The sequence below is a fragment of the Ursus arctos genome, unplaced genomic scaffold (assembly GCF_023065955.2).
Source record: "Ursus arctos isolate Adak ecotype North America unplaced genomic scaffold, UrsArc2.0 scaffold_27, whole genome shotgun sequence".
Classification (NCBI taxonomy): Eukaryota; Metazoa; Chordata; class Mammalia; order Carnivora; family Ursidae; genus Ursus; species Ursus arctos.
The window spans coordinates 19,671,504-19,691,397 of NW_026622952.1; the positions used below are offsets into that span (position 1 = coordinate 19,671,504).

Below are 19,894 nucleotides of genomic sequence, written 5' to 3' on the forward strand. Positions count from 1 at the left end.
TTATCTTATCCAACTTACTTTTAGTAATTTATTATTGTTCTAGGGCATTATTCTTCTTATCTGGATGTATAAAATTGTTGACATGAGTTGGCATAATGATTTTTATAGTTCTTTAATCTCTCCTGCTCTGGTGAATATATCTACTTTATTACTCCTAATGGCATATTTTTCTTTTCTTTCTTTTTGTTTTAATCACACATCAAGGGAATTTTTATTATTGATATTTTTTATAGAAACAGACCTCTTCAATCCATATGCCTCTTTGTTTTCTGAGTCACAATTTTTAACTGACATCTGTGTTAATTTATTTCGGCTACTTTTATTTTGCCTTATTTTTGGTATTAAGTTAAATGTGTACTTTAGCTTATTTTCAATTACATTTTAGTTACAGGAAAAAAGTTTTAATTTTCTCAGTGTAACTAAAACATGGATTATTTTTACATTCATATCCTATACAGAATTTCATGTTTTCTTATCCGGGATAATTAAAATGTTAATTTTGCAACTATTCCCAGTGGCAAAAAAATTATTTCCTAATTATTTTTCAAAATTTCAGCTTGTTCATAGTGTGAGGCAAAGTTGATATAATAGTATACATGAGGGAGTTGACTTGGGGTTGATATATCGTATTGTAAGGCCACTGCCTAAACTGATTCATCACATACTGATTATTAAGGCAGAGTAAGAAAAGTAATAATAAATTTTACTTTGAGTCGTTGAAGAAAAATACAAATGTGTATCTTTGTATGTAAATGTAAATTCATTAGTGTCAGCTTATGAATTGAAGTAAAAGAACGGTAATTCACTTGTATGTTTTATTTAGCCAAGAAAGTCTTTCTTCAAAGAAAATAGGTGATGAATATGTAAATAGTAAAAGTGACCACAGCAGAGCTACTGTGATTGGGCTCAGCAGAGATGGGGAGGGATGGGCTTGTCCAGTTCTCCCCTTGGTCTACTCAGAGGGCAGCCTTTGAAAGAGTTCTAATTACCAGCATGCAGAAAACACTCTTATATTTGAAAAATCACAAGAAAGGAAAAACAGTGAAAATTTAGTTGGATTTCACTTTCTTCGTTATACTTCTCTGAAGGATCATAATTATTTTCATTTGACATTGTAATAATTCTATAAGAAATGATATTATGATATATATTCTAATTATACATAAAAATTTGAACACTCCAAAAACTCAAGGAAGTAAGCTTCTCCATAAAATGAGAAAAGGGAAGCCTAGTGAGGTTTATTTAGACAAAGGCCAGACCACTGCTGATGGCAGAGTAAAATTAGTCATCAGACTCTTTATACCTCTTTTCTTTTTCTATATAAATGCCTTTAATTCCCAATAATTTATTCAAGTCTGCACTCCACACAAAAGTAGCTAAATTTAGTTGTCTTGTGGCTTTCTAATTCTCTATATTATGTAATTTCAAATCTTGCATGTAGCAATTCAAATTAAAATAGGTCCGAATGTGTCTATAAATGTGTTTTTTTTTCCTCAGTCCTTCTGTATAGTTATGAAGTGTATTTTGAGTAGGGACTTCCAAGAGAGCAAGATGTTGATTTTGAATAAAAATATCTTCCTTAAATATATATCACTTCATATATCATAATATCATTTCTTATAGCCTGGTTGATGTCTCTCATGTTTGTGCATACTGCAATTCTATTCAAGCTCTTATCTTCCATCACACACACACACACACACACACACACACACGGATTTTTATCCTATTGTAGATATGTAAAATAAGAGTTGCTTATTTTAACTAAAAAGAGTAAAATATTTAAATTTATCAGTATGCTGAAAAGTATGGCCCAAAAAATAGGATGATGTTTTAGGAAAATTGTTTTAGTCTTAACATGGCATTAAAATTCATTCACGTGGCCACAATTAGCAGTCTTAACAAACATTGCATGATTAATTCTCATAAGTAATGGGAGAAGCAAAGCAGATGGCCCAGTCACTTTTTATGTCATTCCTCTAGTTTGAAAATTGTCCAGTGTCAGCTATAATAAAAACTTGAGATGCAAGCTGGAAATGCATCCATCTTTCATCTGTTTTTTCTTTCCAAATTAAGTGCGGATAATTTGTTTCAGCATGTTCAAAAATAATATCAATAAATTTGGTAAGAACTTTGGCTCCAATAATTCAAGTATAACAGTATTAAATATATGGCCAATAAAAGTCCAGGGGGGCATATAATATGGAAAATCTAAATTTTCCTTGTCCTTGCTGGACGTCATATGAGGAACAAGATGACACCACTCATCTCTCCTTCATAAAGATTTTTATTTATTTATTTATTTGACAGAGATAGAGACAGCCAGCGAGAGAGGGAACACAAGCAGGGGGAGTGGGAGAGGAAGAAGCAGGCTCACAGCAGAGGAGCCTGATGTGGGGCTCGATCCCACAACGCTGGGATCACGCCCTGAGCCTAAGGCAGGCGCTTAACCGCTGTGCCACCCAGGCACCCCTCATCTCTCCTTCAAACAACTGAAAGCTCAAAAAAAGAAGAGAGTGTATTTGCATCTGAATTTATAGGTCAGAGTTCTAGAAGCTTGTTTTAGATCTGTACCCCACCCCCACACAGGGTAAGCAGGCATTTAGTGCAGTAGAACAGTTATATGATTCTAAAACAGTTACCTCTAAGTATTTCTTGACCTTTGACTTCTTAGCATGGCCATAGTTTGTGTGAAGGGTTCCACGTGATTACTTTTAGCTTCTTGAAGCCAGGGTTTTGGAAGGAACCTGAAAGGAACTTTCATTTGAACGGCTCTCCTACGTATCCCAATAAGTATCCCCGTTCTCCTCTCTGCCTCCTTTCTGAGCTCATCTTCCATCATTCAAAACACAAGTGGTCCTGAAAATCCCAGGGCTGCTCCTCTGCTAACTTTCTAAGAAGTTAAAGCATTATCTTTTCCATGAAAGCATCAACTAAGTTTAAGACAGATCTTTAGGAATCTCTTTATCAAACACTTGAGAAGGGTTGGGACCTTTCCACAGAATTTCTGTGGCAGAACCTGAAATTCAGAGACCCTCAAGGCCAAAGGCACTCACTGCAAGGTGTGATGAGCCACAGCAATGGAAAGGCTCTGCCAAGAAAGGCCACCCTTCTGTCTTCAAACTGTTTCCAACCTCACCATCCTACTACTTCCAGAGGACAAAGTAATAATGACATAGAAGACCACATATAAGAGTTCCTAATACTTTCTCTTCTCAGTCAGGAACAAAGTTTGTGCTGAAGCAACCATCCAATCAGACTATAAAATGTGATACTATTGAAATTAATTTATTCACTATTTTAACTTCCCCACACATAGTCTTTATCATTTGCATCTCAAGAGAACCTAGGGACGCCTGGGTGGCTCAGTCAGTAAGGTGTCTGCCTTCAGCTCAGGTCATGGTCCCAGGGTCTTGAATTGGAGTCCCACATCGGGGAGCGGGGAGCCTGCTTCTCCTTCTGCTTCTCCCCCTGCTGTGCTTTCTCTCTCTCTCTCTCAAATAAATAAAATATTAAAAAAAAAAGAATCTATACAAAGTGGATCATTTGTTATAGGTGTATTACAAATATGTATTTATTTATTTTAAGGTTTATTTAGGGAGAGAGAGAGCACATACAGCAGGGGGAGGTGCAGAGGGAGAGAGAATCTCAAGCAGACTCTGCACTGAGCACAGAGCCTGACTTGTGGCTCAGTCCATGACCCTGAGATCATGACCTCAGCCACAACCAATAGACATTTAACCGACTGAGCTACCCAGGCGCCTCTAGGTATATTAAGAATATTTAATTCAGGAAATTATTAAACCCATCAGATATATGTCTGAAGATGCATGTGTACATACATGGAAAGATAGCATATACAAAAGGAAGAGGTTTCTTAATGTTGTATTTTTCTAGATCATCTTTGAGTGACATACTCAGAAACAAAAAGTCCAGTGCCATAACATGCCATGATCATAGGTTTCTCACAATATTTACTGAAACCATTTTATTTAGGTTGATTCAACATTCCTGAGTCTATGGAGAAAAAAGTGCAGTTCTATTTAAAGATCTTCTTTAAGATACTGAAATACAGCAAACCAAAGCAACGTTTGGCACTGTATTAATGACACATATTTTTCACAATTAGTAATCTTTCTCTACTTGAGAGGATGTTTATGCTTAATGTGTATCTCTGGTAGTTACCAGCATATCTTTCACCAACATTTCTTCAACTCAACAAGAGTCAAAACATTCAACAAAGGCAGTGTATGTTTCTTACCTTTTTCCTTAATCATTTCTTTGATGGTTGTAAAGTATCTTTGAAGACTTCAAGATTAAAAGTAAATTTTAATATTTATTTGATATTCATCTCATTCCTGGCCAAGCTATTCAAAATGCCAAAAGCGGGACATTTTGATGCATTGCTCCTTATGAAAATTCCAAACACAGAAATGACTTTTGATGTACTAAAACATATGTTGTTTCTGTTAACCTGTTATTTCCATTAGTCCAAGTATTCACTGTTGGTTTCATAGTTAATATCCTTTCATGAAAATGAACACATTAATAATAAAAGAGTCAGGAGGAGTGCCACCTGACATCTAGAACACTGCTCTCTTTCAAAAAGAACATGCTTGTGATTTTTACTAGCAAAAAAATTTTAAAGTTACTAAATGTGCCTTTGATTGGGGAAGAGGGGCAAGAAGCATCTCTAATTTCTTTCTTAGTGATCTTCATGCCTGTGGCTGCAAGAGAAAAACGACAATTTCACCAATGACCTTTAGTCATTCCGCTCAGATTCTCTAATGACTGAAGAGATAAATAGTGTCGGTGATTCAGACTATCCCATTTTTTCACAAGAAATAATGATATTTTTACAGAAATACATAAAAGCCACAATAAAATAGGAATCAAAGACCGGGAGTCAATCAAGTGTCCAATCTGAAAGGAGTTTTCTCAGTGTACAAGTTTAAAAGTGATGGTGACAAATTGTTGACTTAGTGTGTGTGAAATTTTAAAATAAAATAAAAAATTAGGTCATTGTTCCTAACTTGCATGAAAACCTTCTGCAGTGATCTCTAGATTGCAAGTATATGTTTCAAAGGTGGTCAGAATATTGTTTTGAAAAGTCAACGATAGGAAGGTTAAAGACCCTGGATTTAGAAAAATGGAGGGTAATAGACACCTACGGGGAAGTACTGTGCAGAAAATTGAAGAGCTCTGTGAAGCATAGATTTGTGGAAATTCCCTCAGAATGCAGGCAAGGAGGTACAAGTGATTTGGGAGAGAATCTGGTATAATGTTAGGATAGACAGCAGTGACAGAAGCAAGGAATTCGGCTGCTCCCCCAAAATAAATCGAAACATTGGCTGTCGAATCAACAAATACAGAAGACTCTTCTAAACTGAATACAGGCCTAAGTAAGCCAAATTCTGCTAGGCAAAACCAATAAAAGAGGCCTGTATCTCAGAAGGTCATGAGGATTTTATTTGTTTAAATCAGGAAGTCTTATATTTGGGCTTCGTGTTTATTTTGTTCAAGTTTTATTATTATCATATGGTAAGAGGATTTTTACATGAGTATTTTCTCTCAATTTCTTGGCTTGTGCTTTGTCACAATATGACGATTTCACGCTGGTGTCCAACAATGTCTCCATTATGAGCACACCCACATGGATGAAGTTAATTGTCCCCAGGACAGCCTTTCCTCAGGGACGTGCAGGACTGATTTCCTAATCAATTTTTAGTGTAGCACTTCTAAGTCTAACTAATAGCAATAGGTCTGCTTTACTAAAATTGTCAAATCAGGTTAGTCCCACAGGAACCCACTTTGAGAAACCCAGTTTTGCATCAGTCAGGAGGTGCTCCGGGACACCGTAAGAATAACCCTAGGGGCTCCTGGGTGGCTCTCTTGGTTCAGCTCAGGTCATGATCACCTGGGTCATGAGATCGAGCCCAGAGACCTGGGCACCGAGCTCAGTGGGGAGTCTGATTGAAGAGTCTCTCCTTTTGCCTCTCCCCCCCAAATCAATCAATCAATAAATCTTTAAAAAAAATAAATAGCCCTATTAGGTAAGTGACTTAAAACAACAAAAGGTTTATTTCACATTGGAGGCACATATCTATTGCTCTCTTTTATGTTGACCCATCTCTCCCGCATCCAAGCTGGCAGGTTGGTAAAGAGTGAATTGATACTGGGGCACCTCAGTGGCTCAGATGGTTAAGCATCTGCCTTCGGTTCAGGTTATGATCCCAGGGTCCTGGGATCAAGCCCCATGTCGGGCTCCTGGCTCACTGGGGAGCCTGCTTCTCCCTCTCCCCCTGCTCATGTTCTCTCTCTCTGTATCTCTCTATCTCAAATGAATAAATAAAATATTTTTTTTTAAAAAAAGAGTGAATCAATACTTAAAGCTTCCATCCAGAAGGGACACACATCACTTCCTCTCAACATGATCGGTGCAAATCAGATGGTCACAGTCCATTTCAGGGGAGCAAAGAACTGCAATCCTACCATGTGCCTAGAAGGAACACTGGAAATAGTTGATGGACAGAACTAATGGCTACCACATGTTCCCAGCTGAATTTAAGCAGTTAAATTCTCTGCTGCTCCTAAAGTGGGTGTGCTGATAAAAACAACTAAGGGATCCAGGCATTCGGAATTAGGGATGCCAGATTCCCTCTCCAAAACACCTTCTCTTGGCCTTCTCCTCACAGAATTGATGATGGCTCTTATTAAAAATCACGTCCAACTGGAGCACGGATTGGGTGAAGTGCGGTAGGGAATACTGCAGTGAAATTCAGAAGAAATTTAAACAACTTTGCTACCTCAGACCATAATATCTTATTCATACGCTGAAGCTAAATCCCTTAAACAGGAATAAAAAGAAATAGCACTCAGGCTTGGAATATTTGGGAAGAAAAGGGAGAGGGCATGAGGGTGTGACCCTGTTTAAAGAGCATGACTCAGTAAGCTTTCTGGGATTAATTACGAGCAACAGATTCAAATAGATTAGTTGAGAAGCTAACGTGACCAAACCTGGTTAACGGAGATTGATCATTGTGTAGCCACTAAAAAAAAAAAAAAAAAAAAAAAAAAAAATCCCAAGTCCCCCAAAACTGTGCTATGAGAAGCTGCAGGTTCAGGCAGTTGGGTCTTCTGCTGAATTGCTCCCAGTGCCCCTCTTACAAGTAGCGCTCAGGGACGTAATGAGAGAAATCTCTGCAGTGGGATGAACCTTGGCTGAAGGATTGGCTAGCCACGATTCACTTCATAGTTTCAGCAAATGTCTACTTATAAAAAATGCACTCCAGATGAATTAAGGAGCTAACGTTTTTATATCAATTTATAAAAATGGAGAAAAATACATTGGTCAAAAATTGAAAAAAACATATTAGATGGACAAGAATATTTAAAATATTTAAAATATTTAATAAGATATTTAAATATTTAAAATATTTAGTACCTTCAAAAACTAGTAAGTTTGAGGGCACCTAGGTGGCTCAGTCGGTTAAGCATCTGACTCTTGATGTCAGCTCAGGTCATGATCTCAAGGTCGTGAGACCAAGCCACACATCGGGCTCCACACTGAGTGTGGAGCCTGCTTGGGATTCTTTCTCTCCCTCTCCCTCTCCCTCTGCCTCTGCCCCTCCCCATCCCTGCTCATGATCTCTCTCTCTCAAAAAAAAAAAAAATTCAATAGAAAACTAATAAGTTTGACTACCAAAAAATGAGAGAGATATCAAATTATAAATGAAACAAACAAAAGACAAATGGGCGAGGACATTCAAGCATTATAATAGTCTGTGTCACTAAGAATGAAGTTTTTATAATTCAATAAAAAGTCATAAATCACCTAATAGAAAAAATAGAGGGAGGAGGCAGAATACTCGAATTAAAATTTTCTAAAAGTCATTCCGAAAGTCAATAAATATCAGACCCTCTACCCCACGTAGCTACTTTTTTTTATTCTACGTACTTGGTCTCCTTGCTCTTTGGCTTCTAACTGTTGGATTACCCAGGGGCCTTATCTTTTATCAACAGGTGGTCCCCATGTGACCCCATCCAATTGTAAGGCTTTAATCACCATATGTCAGTGAATCAGTATCTGATCTCTCCCTCCAAACTCCAGATATTTATATCAAACTGCTGATTTTAGATCTCCACAAATACATTCCAAAGAAGCACGCATAAGCATCTGGGCTAAGAATGGTTAAGTTTTATAAACTAACACCAGCCTGTTGTTTAGACAGATGAAGGATAGCCTAATGAAGAATATGGATCATGTGGTTAAAATACAAAGAAAAACTTGGCAAGGCCTAGCTTTGGTATTTGACTTCTCACTGTGCACTAGCAACCCATAATTGTTATCAGATTCTGTTTTATGTTGAGTGGATATGGTCCAGAACTGTGAAAAATATCTTCTCTTATAGGAATGTGAGGGCAATCTGACTCTATCTATCACCTGGTCCACTGCCCTGGGGTAAACTAGCTTGTTAGGCAGGTGACCCTCTCCTTTCTTACTTATCTCAAAACTGCGTGCTTGGTCACAAAACAAAAGAACTTCCTTAATGTGGAGCAAAAGAGTAGCCATGACCCCTCCTAGCCCCCCATATTTCTCCTAGTCTAATAAATATCATTTATCCATGAAACCCAAGTCCATATCTTTAGTCTGTGAAAACAGCTGCTGAGATAGTCAAGTAGCCATAATTTCTCAATCATTGTACATTGAGCCAAAAGTTCAAGGTAAATGGTACCGAGATTTTTATTTGAACTTTTGTTTAATACTGTTTCTGTCATTTTTATGGAATATACTTTAATTTTTCTACTTTATTATCCAGTAAAATTGGGGGTTTTAAATATGCTATACCCCCAAGCTATATTTTTTTGTAGTGCAGTGAATTTATATTTAATAGTCTTACGTTGGATGAACATGGCAATTACAATTTTTTTACTGCCTGCAAAACTTTCATCTTTGCTCTCTTTCCCTGGCTCTCAACGACTGTGGAGTAAATATATTCACCTAGATGTCATACACAAAATTCAAAATAATGATTTCTTCTTCCTTATGCCAAACCTCTCTCTTTCCTGGAGTCTCTCTTTCAGGTAATCCACAAAGTAGCTTAAGGTAAATAACATACTTGATACAAGTTTTTCTCTTTTGATCAATTGGTCACCAAAATTTATCCATTCTATTATCCCCAGTATTTTTCTATTTTCCATCTGTCTTCTCTGCTATTACCTGATTTCAGACCCTCATAACTGATCAGTTAGTCTAAGACAATGAGTCTTTGCAAAACGTAGCTGTAATTGGAATTACTGGCATTCGAACCAAAGATTTTAAAAATCTGGGGTTGAAGTCATACCTATATAATAAAGGTCAGGGATTTTGGATTTTAGTCTCCACACCATAGGAATGATGTTACCAAGGCAGTTTTAAAATGTTAACCTGAAATTATATAGACATATTGGTATAAAAGTATAGTGCAGTCAGAGATAGAAGGAAAAAGTTATTCTAATTAGGACATGACTTGATAAGGGTCTAGCTATCATAGTTTTGGAAGGGAAATTTAAGGAAGAGAATGAATTAGCAAATTACTGACAGAAACTTGAAAGATTGGCTAGCATATTATTTTAGTTGTCTAATTGTTTTATTTAAATATCAGCATATAATAAAAGACTTCATTTTTACTTCCCATATAAATAGGACCTACTGCTTAAAGAACCAGCATTTTAGTTCACAACATTGCCCAATTTCAAATATAAAGTCAATGCCACATCACCAGTCAAAAGCAAACTCTATTTTTGATGTTCAAAGGTTTAGTTTTATGTTTGAAAAACACACCAATGCTTTGAATTCTATAAAGCTCTTCAAACAAAAAAAAGAACATACATGTCTCTTCCACATTTATCATTTTGTTCAGCAGAGTTTTGTTTGGAAAATGTCTGTGATATCCAAAAACAAAGTTCCAGATGGAGGAGGTGAAAATAGACATATGTTCCAGCTGTTTTTAATCTCTCATTTTTTGGCTATAGTTAAAATGAAACACACCCTCTAAAAGACAGAATTGTCACTTCAAATGTGAGGGGTTCATATAGTGGCCACTCACAGACTTCTGAATCTTCTAGTAAGAATTGTACCTTGCTTGTCCATTCTTGTGTATAGGGCACGCATCTGTGGGCGCGAATGCTCGTGTGAGTATGTGTGTATAAACAATTTCCCTGAGTCGATCTTGCTCTGTGGGTGGAATGGCTACTTATGTGCACTTCCAACACCCTGCTAGACATACATAAAATCCTAAGTTTAAAAAATTCCTGGGGCCCTGGGTGGTGTAATCAGGTAAGCCTCCGACTCTTGATTTCAGCTCGGGTTGTGATCTCCGGGTCGTGAGATCTTGCTCAGCCCCGAGTCTGCTTGGGATTCTTTCTCCCTCTCCCTCTGCCCCTCCTGCTCCTGTTCTCTCGCTGTCTAAAATTAAAAAAAATAAATCTTGAAAAAGGATTCCTCTGTGTACTGTGGATACAGGTGGCTCTTCCTTAGCTTTGGCAGATTTCTGTTTTCTGGTAGCTTGATCATAACTAGGTAAGGAACAGTTTTTAGAGAATGCCACTTTAACAAGTCTTCCTTGACCAGTCTCTGCGAGCATCTCAGAGTCGGTGTATCCCTCTGGCAGTGGAACTGTGTCTCCAGCATCCTGCTGTGTTACTGTAGTGACAGTTTTGCAAGATGTTACCATCGAAAGAAACTGGGTAAATGATACATCAAATCTCTCTGTACTATTTCTTAGAACTGCATACGAATCTACAATTATCTCAAAATAACAAAAATGTTAAACACTCAGTCCAATTATTATGCTCTCAAGAGAACAACCTTCTTTTATCTTTAATATCTGCTGAAGACATCAGTATGTACCTGATGGGAACATAGACGTCGACTTTGTTCTTCCCTTCCACCCCCACGTTCCATCAGTCTTCAGTCCTGCTGATTTACTTCCTGTTTCTAGAAACCATCTATCTCTTCCTCTCTTTCTCTTTCCCGCTGCTGATGCCATGTTTCAGAGCATTATTATCTCTTTCCCTGATTGACAAAACAGCCTCCAAATTGATCTTCCTGCCTCAAGCCTTATCATTCCAAAAACGTGCAGCTGTATATTATATTCTCTTGGGAAGCTTTTTAAAAACCCTATTGCCAGGGGCACCTGGGAGGCTCAGTTGGTTAAGTGTCTGACTCTGGCTCAGGTCATGATCTCAGGGTCCTAGGAGTCTGCTTCTCCGTTTCTCTCTCCTTCTGCCCTCCCCCAACTTATACTCTGTCTCACTCTCACCCTCCCTCTCTCTCAAATAAATTAGAATAAAATAAAAATACTATTGCCAGATCTCCACCCCGCAACAATTAAATCAGAATATATAGAAGGAAAGTCTGGGCCTTGGTTTATTTTGAAAGCTTCTCGGGTAATCCTAATGTGTAGCCTGGTTGTAAATTATTACCTTGAATATCTGTCTTCAACTTAAGATTCTAGAATGAAATTCTGGGCATTTTATTCTTCTGCTTTGCCACCCCCTCTGCCATGGTTTGAGTTGTGTTCCACCCCAGATTTACATATCGAAGTCCTAGCTTGAAGTACTTCAGAATGTGACTTGCCTTGGAGATAGGGTCTTTAAAGAGATAGTCAAGTTAAAACGAGATCATGGGGTGCACTGGTACGATAGTCATCCTTATAAAAAGGGGACATTTGGACACGGACAGGCACATGGAGAGGATGACATGAAGGCAAAGATTGGGGTGATATGTCTATGAGCCAAGGAACATAAAACACTGTCAGCAAATCACCAGAAACTAGGCGAGAGGCAGAGACAGATTCTCTCACACAGCTTTCTTTCCCCTTTTCCCTGAAGAATCAATATTTTGCTAAAGAATTAATAAGTTACCTGTATGGCCAATACTATAAAATGAAAATATTAAATACCATATTATGGTGTTATCTTGAGGATAGCGGTTGCAAAATGTTTTGTTTTGTTTTTATCTTACCACCACTTCGTTGTGGAAGAAAATCTCCCCTGGGGTGTGCATTAACACATCCTGACTTTGGAAAAGCTGCCATCCTAGATCAGTGATTACCTCCAGAGGCTGTAGAAATGTCTTTCATTAAGAGATGAAGTTAGGGGCGGCTGGGTGGCTCAGTCGGTTAAGCGTCTGTCTTCAGCTCAGGTCATGATCCCAGGGTCTTGGTATCGAGCCCCATCTCGGGTTCCCTGCTCAGCGGGGATCCTGCTTCTCACTCTCCCACTCTACCTGCTTGTGCTCCCCCCCATCGTGTCACATAAATAAATAAATCTTTATCATTAAAAGAGAGAGAGAGAGAGAGAGATGAAGTTAAATGGATGGGGTCTTTTCTCCAAACTTCCCCCCACTCCCCCCGTCACATGGGGCTTAGAATTTTTCCATCTATTCTACCTACTTCGCATACACACATAAACACACATAGAGGTGGTGGTTTTCTTTCTTTCTTTTTTTTTAAAGATTTTATTTATTTATTTATTCGACAGAGATAGAGACAGCCAGCGAGAGAGGGAACACAAGCAGGGGGAGTGGGAGAGGAAGAAGCAGGCTCATAGTGAAGGAGCCTGATGTGGGGCTCGATCCCACAACACCGGGATCACGCCCTGAGCTGAAGGCAGACGCTTAACCGCTGTGCCACCCAGGCGCCCCAGGTGGTGGTTTTCTTAACGCACTAAATTTTTTTCTAGGTGACTTTGATGTGCATACTCTAAATTGCGTGAAATACAAAAAAAATTTTTTTTAGATAGGAAGACAAAATTAAAAAAAAAAAAGATAAGGAAAAGGGGAGCTCAAAAAGGGAAATGGGCATTTCGAGGCCCAGCACCCCTGGTTAAATTCCAGAAAATTACTTGTTAAGCTGGTGACTTCTATGTCTTTAACACGGTCGAGAAGTAGCAGTTGCCACTCTCTGTAGCCACAATATTAAAATGAGCCCAATGTCTTCTACACCTTTTTGGGATTTGGAGGCAACGTAGTCCTCATTTATCAGTTTTACTTAAACCTATTTATGCTGTCATTAAAAATCGGCCCATCTTGAATTGGGGCCCTTATAACAAAGGGCTCTAGAATCTATTCAAATTACAGTACAGTCTTTCTGTCTCCCTGCCCCCTGAGAATCATTCCCTGTAGAGGCTCTAGCAAGCTCCTCTCATACTTCTCATACTTCTTAAAATTTCTGGACCACCCATAGATTTTTGGTGGAGAACTACCCCTCAGTTCCACGAGAGTGGCAGTTGGGGGCTGCATACCGAGCTCTTCTGGAAACAGAGGTTCTCACAGGCCCCGAGTCTGTGAAGCTCCGTACCCTTCTGAGGGTCATAAGGCAGCACTCTACCAGCTCAGCACGGATACTACGGCCTCCTCGATAGGACAGACATGTCACCTACAAGACGGAGCAAAGTCTGCACCCTTTGGAGTATTCCACCTACAGGAGCGGGTGCCTCTTCTGGCCTCAGTCCTTGCCAGTTGATAGGTGCTAGAGGAGGTGACGCCTGTCTCGAACCCCCGGCTGTGCGGGTAGCCCTTCAGGATCAAATGAGTGAACAGCAAGGGCAGTATGTTCCCTTGATGGACTATATCAAAACTACCCACAATGGAGTTTACTGGAGAGCTGCTCCTTCTAATTCCTTAATCTGAACATCCTTGGTAAAGATTGGGATCCAGGGGCCAGCCAAGTTGGCTGAACTTGAGGCAGTCATCTCACCCTGGCCAACAGTTGGCTCCATCCGTGCATGCTTATGGACTCTTGGGCCATTGCCAGTGGTTCCACCAATGGTAGCAGCGGCAATTACTTATCCAAAGCTTCTCTCTTTGGCAAACATAACTAGGGAATCTCTTGCCTCACAGACGCTCAAAATGTAAATCAAGGTTACATATTAAAGCCAGTATGGGCTTCACTTTATCCACTTTGGAGCTCCAGGCATTGTTAGAAGTGACCACTTCACTTCTAAAAGTTTACAAAGCTGGGCTCTTGGGCAAGGGATTCAGTGGAACTTCCACCACCCTCAGCAGTCTCAGGCTACAGGCTTCAGAGAGCATTATGATGGCATCCGTTAGCAAGTTAAAATTTAATTAAAGGCAATATGGTGTATGTCCCTCATCAGTCATATACCACGGGTGGATTATAACAACAAGTTTGATTCCATTTTTGATGTTTGACAGTCAAAACTTTCAAGCCCCACCCTTCTGCCCTGCGTTTGGGCTAGCGGATAAGAAAGCCCAGGTGTTCCCTCATTTGTTACCGGCAGGACGTTCAAACCATGCTAGTCCCAGCCCACAGGTGGGAATCCTCACCTCAGCCCCACTCTCTAATCACAAGAAAAGCCAAGCCAGTCTTTTCCTTCCTTTTGAGCCATTTTCAGATCTGCTTGGGAGCCTGCCCTGTGTCCCCCCGAGAAGCCCTCATTGTGTGAGTAATAAGCCTTTTCATCACGTCTTAGACATTGTGTGGGGCCATCAGTCGTGACATCCAAAGCAAAATTTTGGTAGGACAACCCACAGCGTACTTTCTCCTAAACCTCAGTTCATACCTCGGCAAACAGTGGGCTCAATGAAACTAGGCTTTAGGATTATTTGAGCTGCCCTGATAGAGTCTGTTGCAAACTGGAAAATATCTGGATTCTCTATCCCGAAGGTTATTAATCAACTAAGAATAGAAATTCAGCTGTCTTTTCCTTTTCTGTTTCTTAAATTAACTATTTGTGTAATTTTCATCTGTCAATTCCAAAGTTAGGGGAGAGCCCACACCTTCATAGAGCCACAATTCGTATTTCTTTGCAAGTTGTTTAACTATGTTGCTGCAGAAACAACTAAGTTACTATATTAGGTTTCATCATGAAATAAACTAATATGTTTAAAATGGGAGGTATTCTGAGCTGGGTGTCCCAAACATTCCTAAACAGTTCTGAGATTGGAATTTGAATGACTCAGATGTTCAGAACTGAACTTTCTTTTCTCTCAGTCTGGCACATCACTTACTTCTGTTTCAAGGATTTCATTATTACAATGTTTGTTAAATGCATAGAGATTTGCAGATGTAGAATTTTTTTGATAAAAAAATCTAGATGACAAAACAAACTAAATAGATGCATGTTTATGTGATTTGTATATTACAGTTACATAAATTCCATATTTGTATCATCCTGTCCAAGTTGCTGGATACATTTTTAGTGCATTGGGGAAATATGTGGTTTCTTAGCATCTGCTCTGATGGCCTTTCCTTTCTGGCTATGCTGGAATCTGAGCACAGCTCTGAAGAGCTTGGAAAAAGGATATTCATTCCTTTTGAATATATTCAGAGACAATAAAAAATTTTGTTCAAGTTTAGCAGCAGGAATTTTTACCACCCTTCAAAATTGCAGAAAGTCATGAATTATCTTTAAAATTAATAATTCAGATGATTTTTCCTATCTGAAAATGTGGATTCCAAAGAAATATTTTTATGTTCTATAAAATGAGTTCTGTATTAATTAGTCGCATGCTTCTGGAAAGAGGTCTTTTCAAAAACATTCTGCTACTTTGCCACTGAGAAAATGTATGTATGTTCATGATGAAAGGGAATCCAATACATGGAAAGAGAAAGAAAAAGTATAGAAAACAGCTACACAAAAGCAAAACCTTGACAGAAAAGAGCATGCCAGCAGTTTACTTTTCTTATTTTGGTGCAAAAGAGATACTAAATCTCATGGTTTTGATACACTTATTTATTCATCCATGAAGCTTCCGTTGAGCGCCGTCATGCTCAGCTGTGCTAAGCAGCATAGATACGATGTAAAGTCTTGGCACTGGAGATGCTCACGATCAAGAAAGAAAGAAAAACATATTAAGACACAAGTGTCATAATATGAATTTATATTAATGCCTTAGGAGCATAATTAATTCTGATTAGTCATTCTTTTAAGGTCATGGGATGGGTGCGACGAAGGTGAGTTTTTAGGCTGGGTCAAAGAGTCCACCAGAACATATGATCATCTCAATGGATGCAGAAACAAAACAAAACCGTTTGACGAGATCCAACATTTTTTATGATAAGACATTTGATAAATTTAGAAGGGAACTCCCTCAACATAGGAAGTCCATTTATTAAAAAGCCACAACTAATATCATACTCAATAGTAAAAGACTGAAAGTTCTTCCCCTAAAACCTGGGACAAGACAAGGACGCCTGCTTTCTCCACTTCTATTCATAATAGTACTGGAAATTAGAGCCAGCGCAATTAGACAAAAAAAAAAAAAAAAAAAAAAAAGAAAAAGAAAAAGAAAGAAAGAAAGAAAGAAAGAAAGGTATCCAAATTAGAAGGAAGAAGTAAAATTATCTCTGTTCACTGATGACATAACCTTATAGTTAGGAAGCCCTAAAGAATCCATTAAAAAAAAAATGTTAGAGCAAATAAGTGAATTCAAGCAAACTTCCAGGATACAAAATCAACATGCAAAAATCAGTCGTACTTTTATGCAGTAGCAGTGGACATCCAAAAAGAAACTGGATTGGAAAAAAATTCATTTATAATAGCAAACAAGGGAATAAAATACAGTGCTTAGGAATAAATTGAACAAAGGAAACACATAACTTATACACTGAAAACTATAAAACACTGCTGAGAGAAATTAAAGAAGACCTAAATTAATGAAAAGACATCTTGTGCATGGATTGGAAGACTTAATATAGTTAAGATGACAATACTATCAAAGCAATTTACAGATTCAGTGCAGTCCCTATCAAACTTTCAATAGCGCTTATGACAGAAACGGAAAAACCTCATCCTAAAATTTATATGGAATCTTAAGAGACACTGAATAGCCAAAACGGTCTTAAAAAAAATAACAGAGATGAAGATTTCACACTTACTCATTTCAAAACTAAGTACAAAGCACAGTGATGAAGCATGGTGGCACCAACATAAGAGTAGACATATAGACCAATGGGCTGGAGCTTAGTGTCTAGAAGTAAAACCTCACATTTATGGTGAACTGATTTTTGACAGGGGTGCCAAGACTATTTAATGGGGAAGAGCAATCTCTTCCATAATCGTGCTGGAGAAACTGGATATCCATATGCAAAAGAATGAAGCCTTATTTCACACCAGAAATTTTAAAAAAAACTCAGAATAGATTAAAGACCTAAACATAAGACCCAAGACCATAGGACACATAGAAGAAAACATAAGGGCAAATCTACATGACCTCAGACTTGGCAGTGGTTTCTTAAATATGACACCAAGAGCATAGACAACAAAAGAAAAAGTAGACAAATCTGACTTCGTTAAAATTAAAAACTTTTATGCACCAAAGAACACTATCAAGAGACTGAAAAGGCAGCCCATAAAACGGGAGAATATGTTTGCAACTCATCTATCTGATAAGGGTTTCATATCCAGCATATATAAATGACACCTTCAAGTCAACAAAATAGTCAAAACAACCCCATTTATAGCATGAGAGGCTATGGACTCTGAGAAACAAACTGAGGGCTTCAGAGGGGAGGGAGGTGGGGGAATGGGATAGGCTGGTGTTGGGTAGTAAGAAGGGCACATATTGCGTGGTGCGCTGGGTGCTATGTGCAACTAATGAATCATCGAACTTTACATCAAAAACCAGAGATGTACTGTATGGTGAATAACATAATATAATAAAAATATTATTATGAAAAAAACCCAACAACCCCATTTATAAAACAGGGAAAGGTCTTTGAATAGCCATTGCTCCAAAGATGACACACATATGGCCAAGAAGCACAGGAAAAGATGCTCAACCTCAGTAGCCAAATGCAAATCCAAAGCGAAAGGAGTACCACTTCACACCTACTTGGATGGTTATATTTTTTTTTAATGGAAAATAACAAGTGTCGGCAAAGGCACAGAAAAACTGGAACCGTTGTACATTGTTGGTGGAAATGTAAAGTGCTAGAACTGTGAAGATAATTTGGTAGTTCTTCAAAAAGTTAAACATAGAATTACCATGTGACCCAGTAATTCTGCTTTTAGGTATGGACCCCAAAGAATTGAAAACAGGTGTTCAGACAGATATTTGTATGCCAATATTCATAGAAGCCTTGTTCACAATAACCCAAAGTGGAAACAACGCAAGTGTCCATCAGCTGATGAACGAATAAACATCTGATGTCCATGCATACAGTGGTCTAGTATTCAGCCATAAAAAGGAATGAAATTCTAATACATGCTACAATATGGAAGAAAGTTAAAACAGTGTGCAGTAAATAAGCCAGACACAGAACAACACATATTATGATTCCACTTATATGAAATATCTAGAATAAACAAATTCATAGACATGGAAGTACATTAGAGGTTACCAGGGACTGGGAGGAGGAGAAAAGGGGGGGTGGTTATTGCTTAATGGATCTGGAGTTTCTGTTTGGGATGATGAGAAATTTTTGCACATTGTTAATGTAAATGCCACTGAATAGTACAAATTACCCATGGCTAAAATAGCAAATTTTATAAACACATACATACCATCACAGGGAAAACAAACAAACAAACAAAAAACAAAAAAACAAGGTACAGAAGAGAGTACATCATAAATTATCTTTGGTGTATATATTTGCATAAACACTGGAAAGATATAAGAAACTAGCGTAAGTGGCTACTTACAGTTAACATGAATATTCAGCTCATACACACTAATTAGGTTGTACTGGCTAAAATATAGGACTACTCTGTCCTGATTGGTAAGTGGTCACTCCCCAGTTCCCTGAATTTCTTCTACCTCTGCTCCCATCCTGGGATACCTGATTGTCCTGTGCTCCAGCAAGTAAAGAGTTAACTCTGGCAGGCAGGGCTCTGGCAGCATAGTATGAAGTGGGATGCTAACAGGGTGGCAGGGAAATTGTACACTCAGCCTTTTGACATCCTTTTGATTGTTTAAATCATGTAATGGTATTACCTATTTACTATAATGAAATATAAAAAATTTTTTAAAAGAGTATACCAGCTATAAAAGGCAATTAAGAGACTCTGAGCAACACAAATGCATACTTGTAAACCATAGTGGCACAAGGAATGAGAGAGCTCGGGGAAGTACAAGTTTTGTGGAGAGGCTTAAATATGGGGGAGGGGGTATCAGGGGATAAGCACAGAGGATGAGATTAGACAGGTAAACGTGGGCCAGATATGAAGGAACATCTATGTGGCATTAATTGATTCGAGCTATTTCTATTGCACTGATAAATCATTTACTATTTTTTTTAATGAAGGGAATAACTTGAACAGGTCTGTGTGTTAGAAACATAGTTCTGACAACTGTGTAGGTAATGGAGTGAAGAGGAGAGAAGCCAGGAGTGAGAGGGCTGAGATGATGAGGAAAGTGCTAACAAGACGGAAATAAGAAGTCATGGTCAGAGGATACTCAAGAAGAATGATCCAATGGTCTTGCTGAAAAAGTTAGCTTGGGGGTTGTTAATAAAAAAGAGCAGGAACAAATAATGACTCTAAGATTTCTAGCTTAGTTTACAAAGGGGGTGGATTATGACCTTTAATGGGGAATTCTAAATGGGAAATTATTCAGAATTTTGATTATGTGAAATGTGAATATATTGAGATGGCAAAGATAAAGCATGACATAATGTGGATTTCAAATAAAAAGTTAATATGAAAATGGTAATGTTTTCCATTTTATTTAGGAATGACTAAGAGGAAATATGCTAAGTTCTACAGGACAAAACTATCTTTATACATAAATGAAGGTCTAAACTCAGTCTTAATTAGAATATGATACAAAAACTATTTTATGCCGTTTTTTACAAATTTAGTTTTGACTGTGATAGCTTAGTTGTTAGACATGTAGAAAAATGACCTCTAGATACTGTCACTAATTCTAGGATTTATATTTTTATAG

General features: G+C 38.1%; 1 protein-coding gene across 1 annotated transcript in view; it reads left to right on the forward strand.

The window, feature by feature from the left end:
- The window catches only part of DLC1 (DLC1 Rho GTPase activating protein), a 514,332-nt gene that overhangs the window by 43,332 nt on the left and 451,106 nt on the right, over nt 1-19,894 (forward strand). The gene's annotated exons all lie outside the window — the stretch shown is intronic.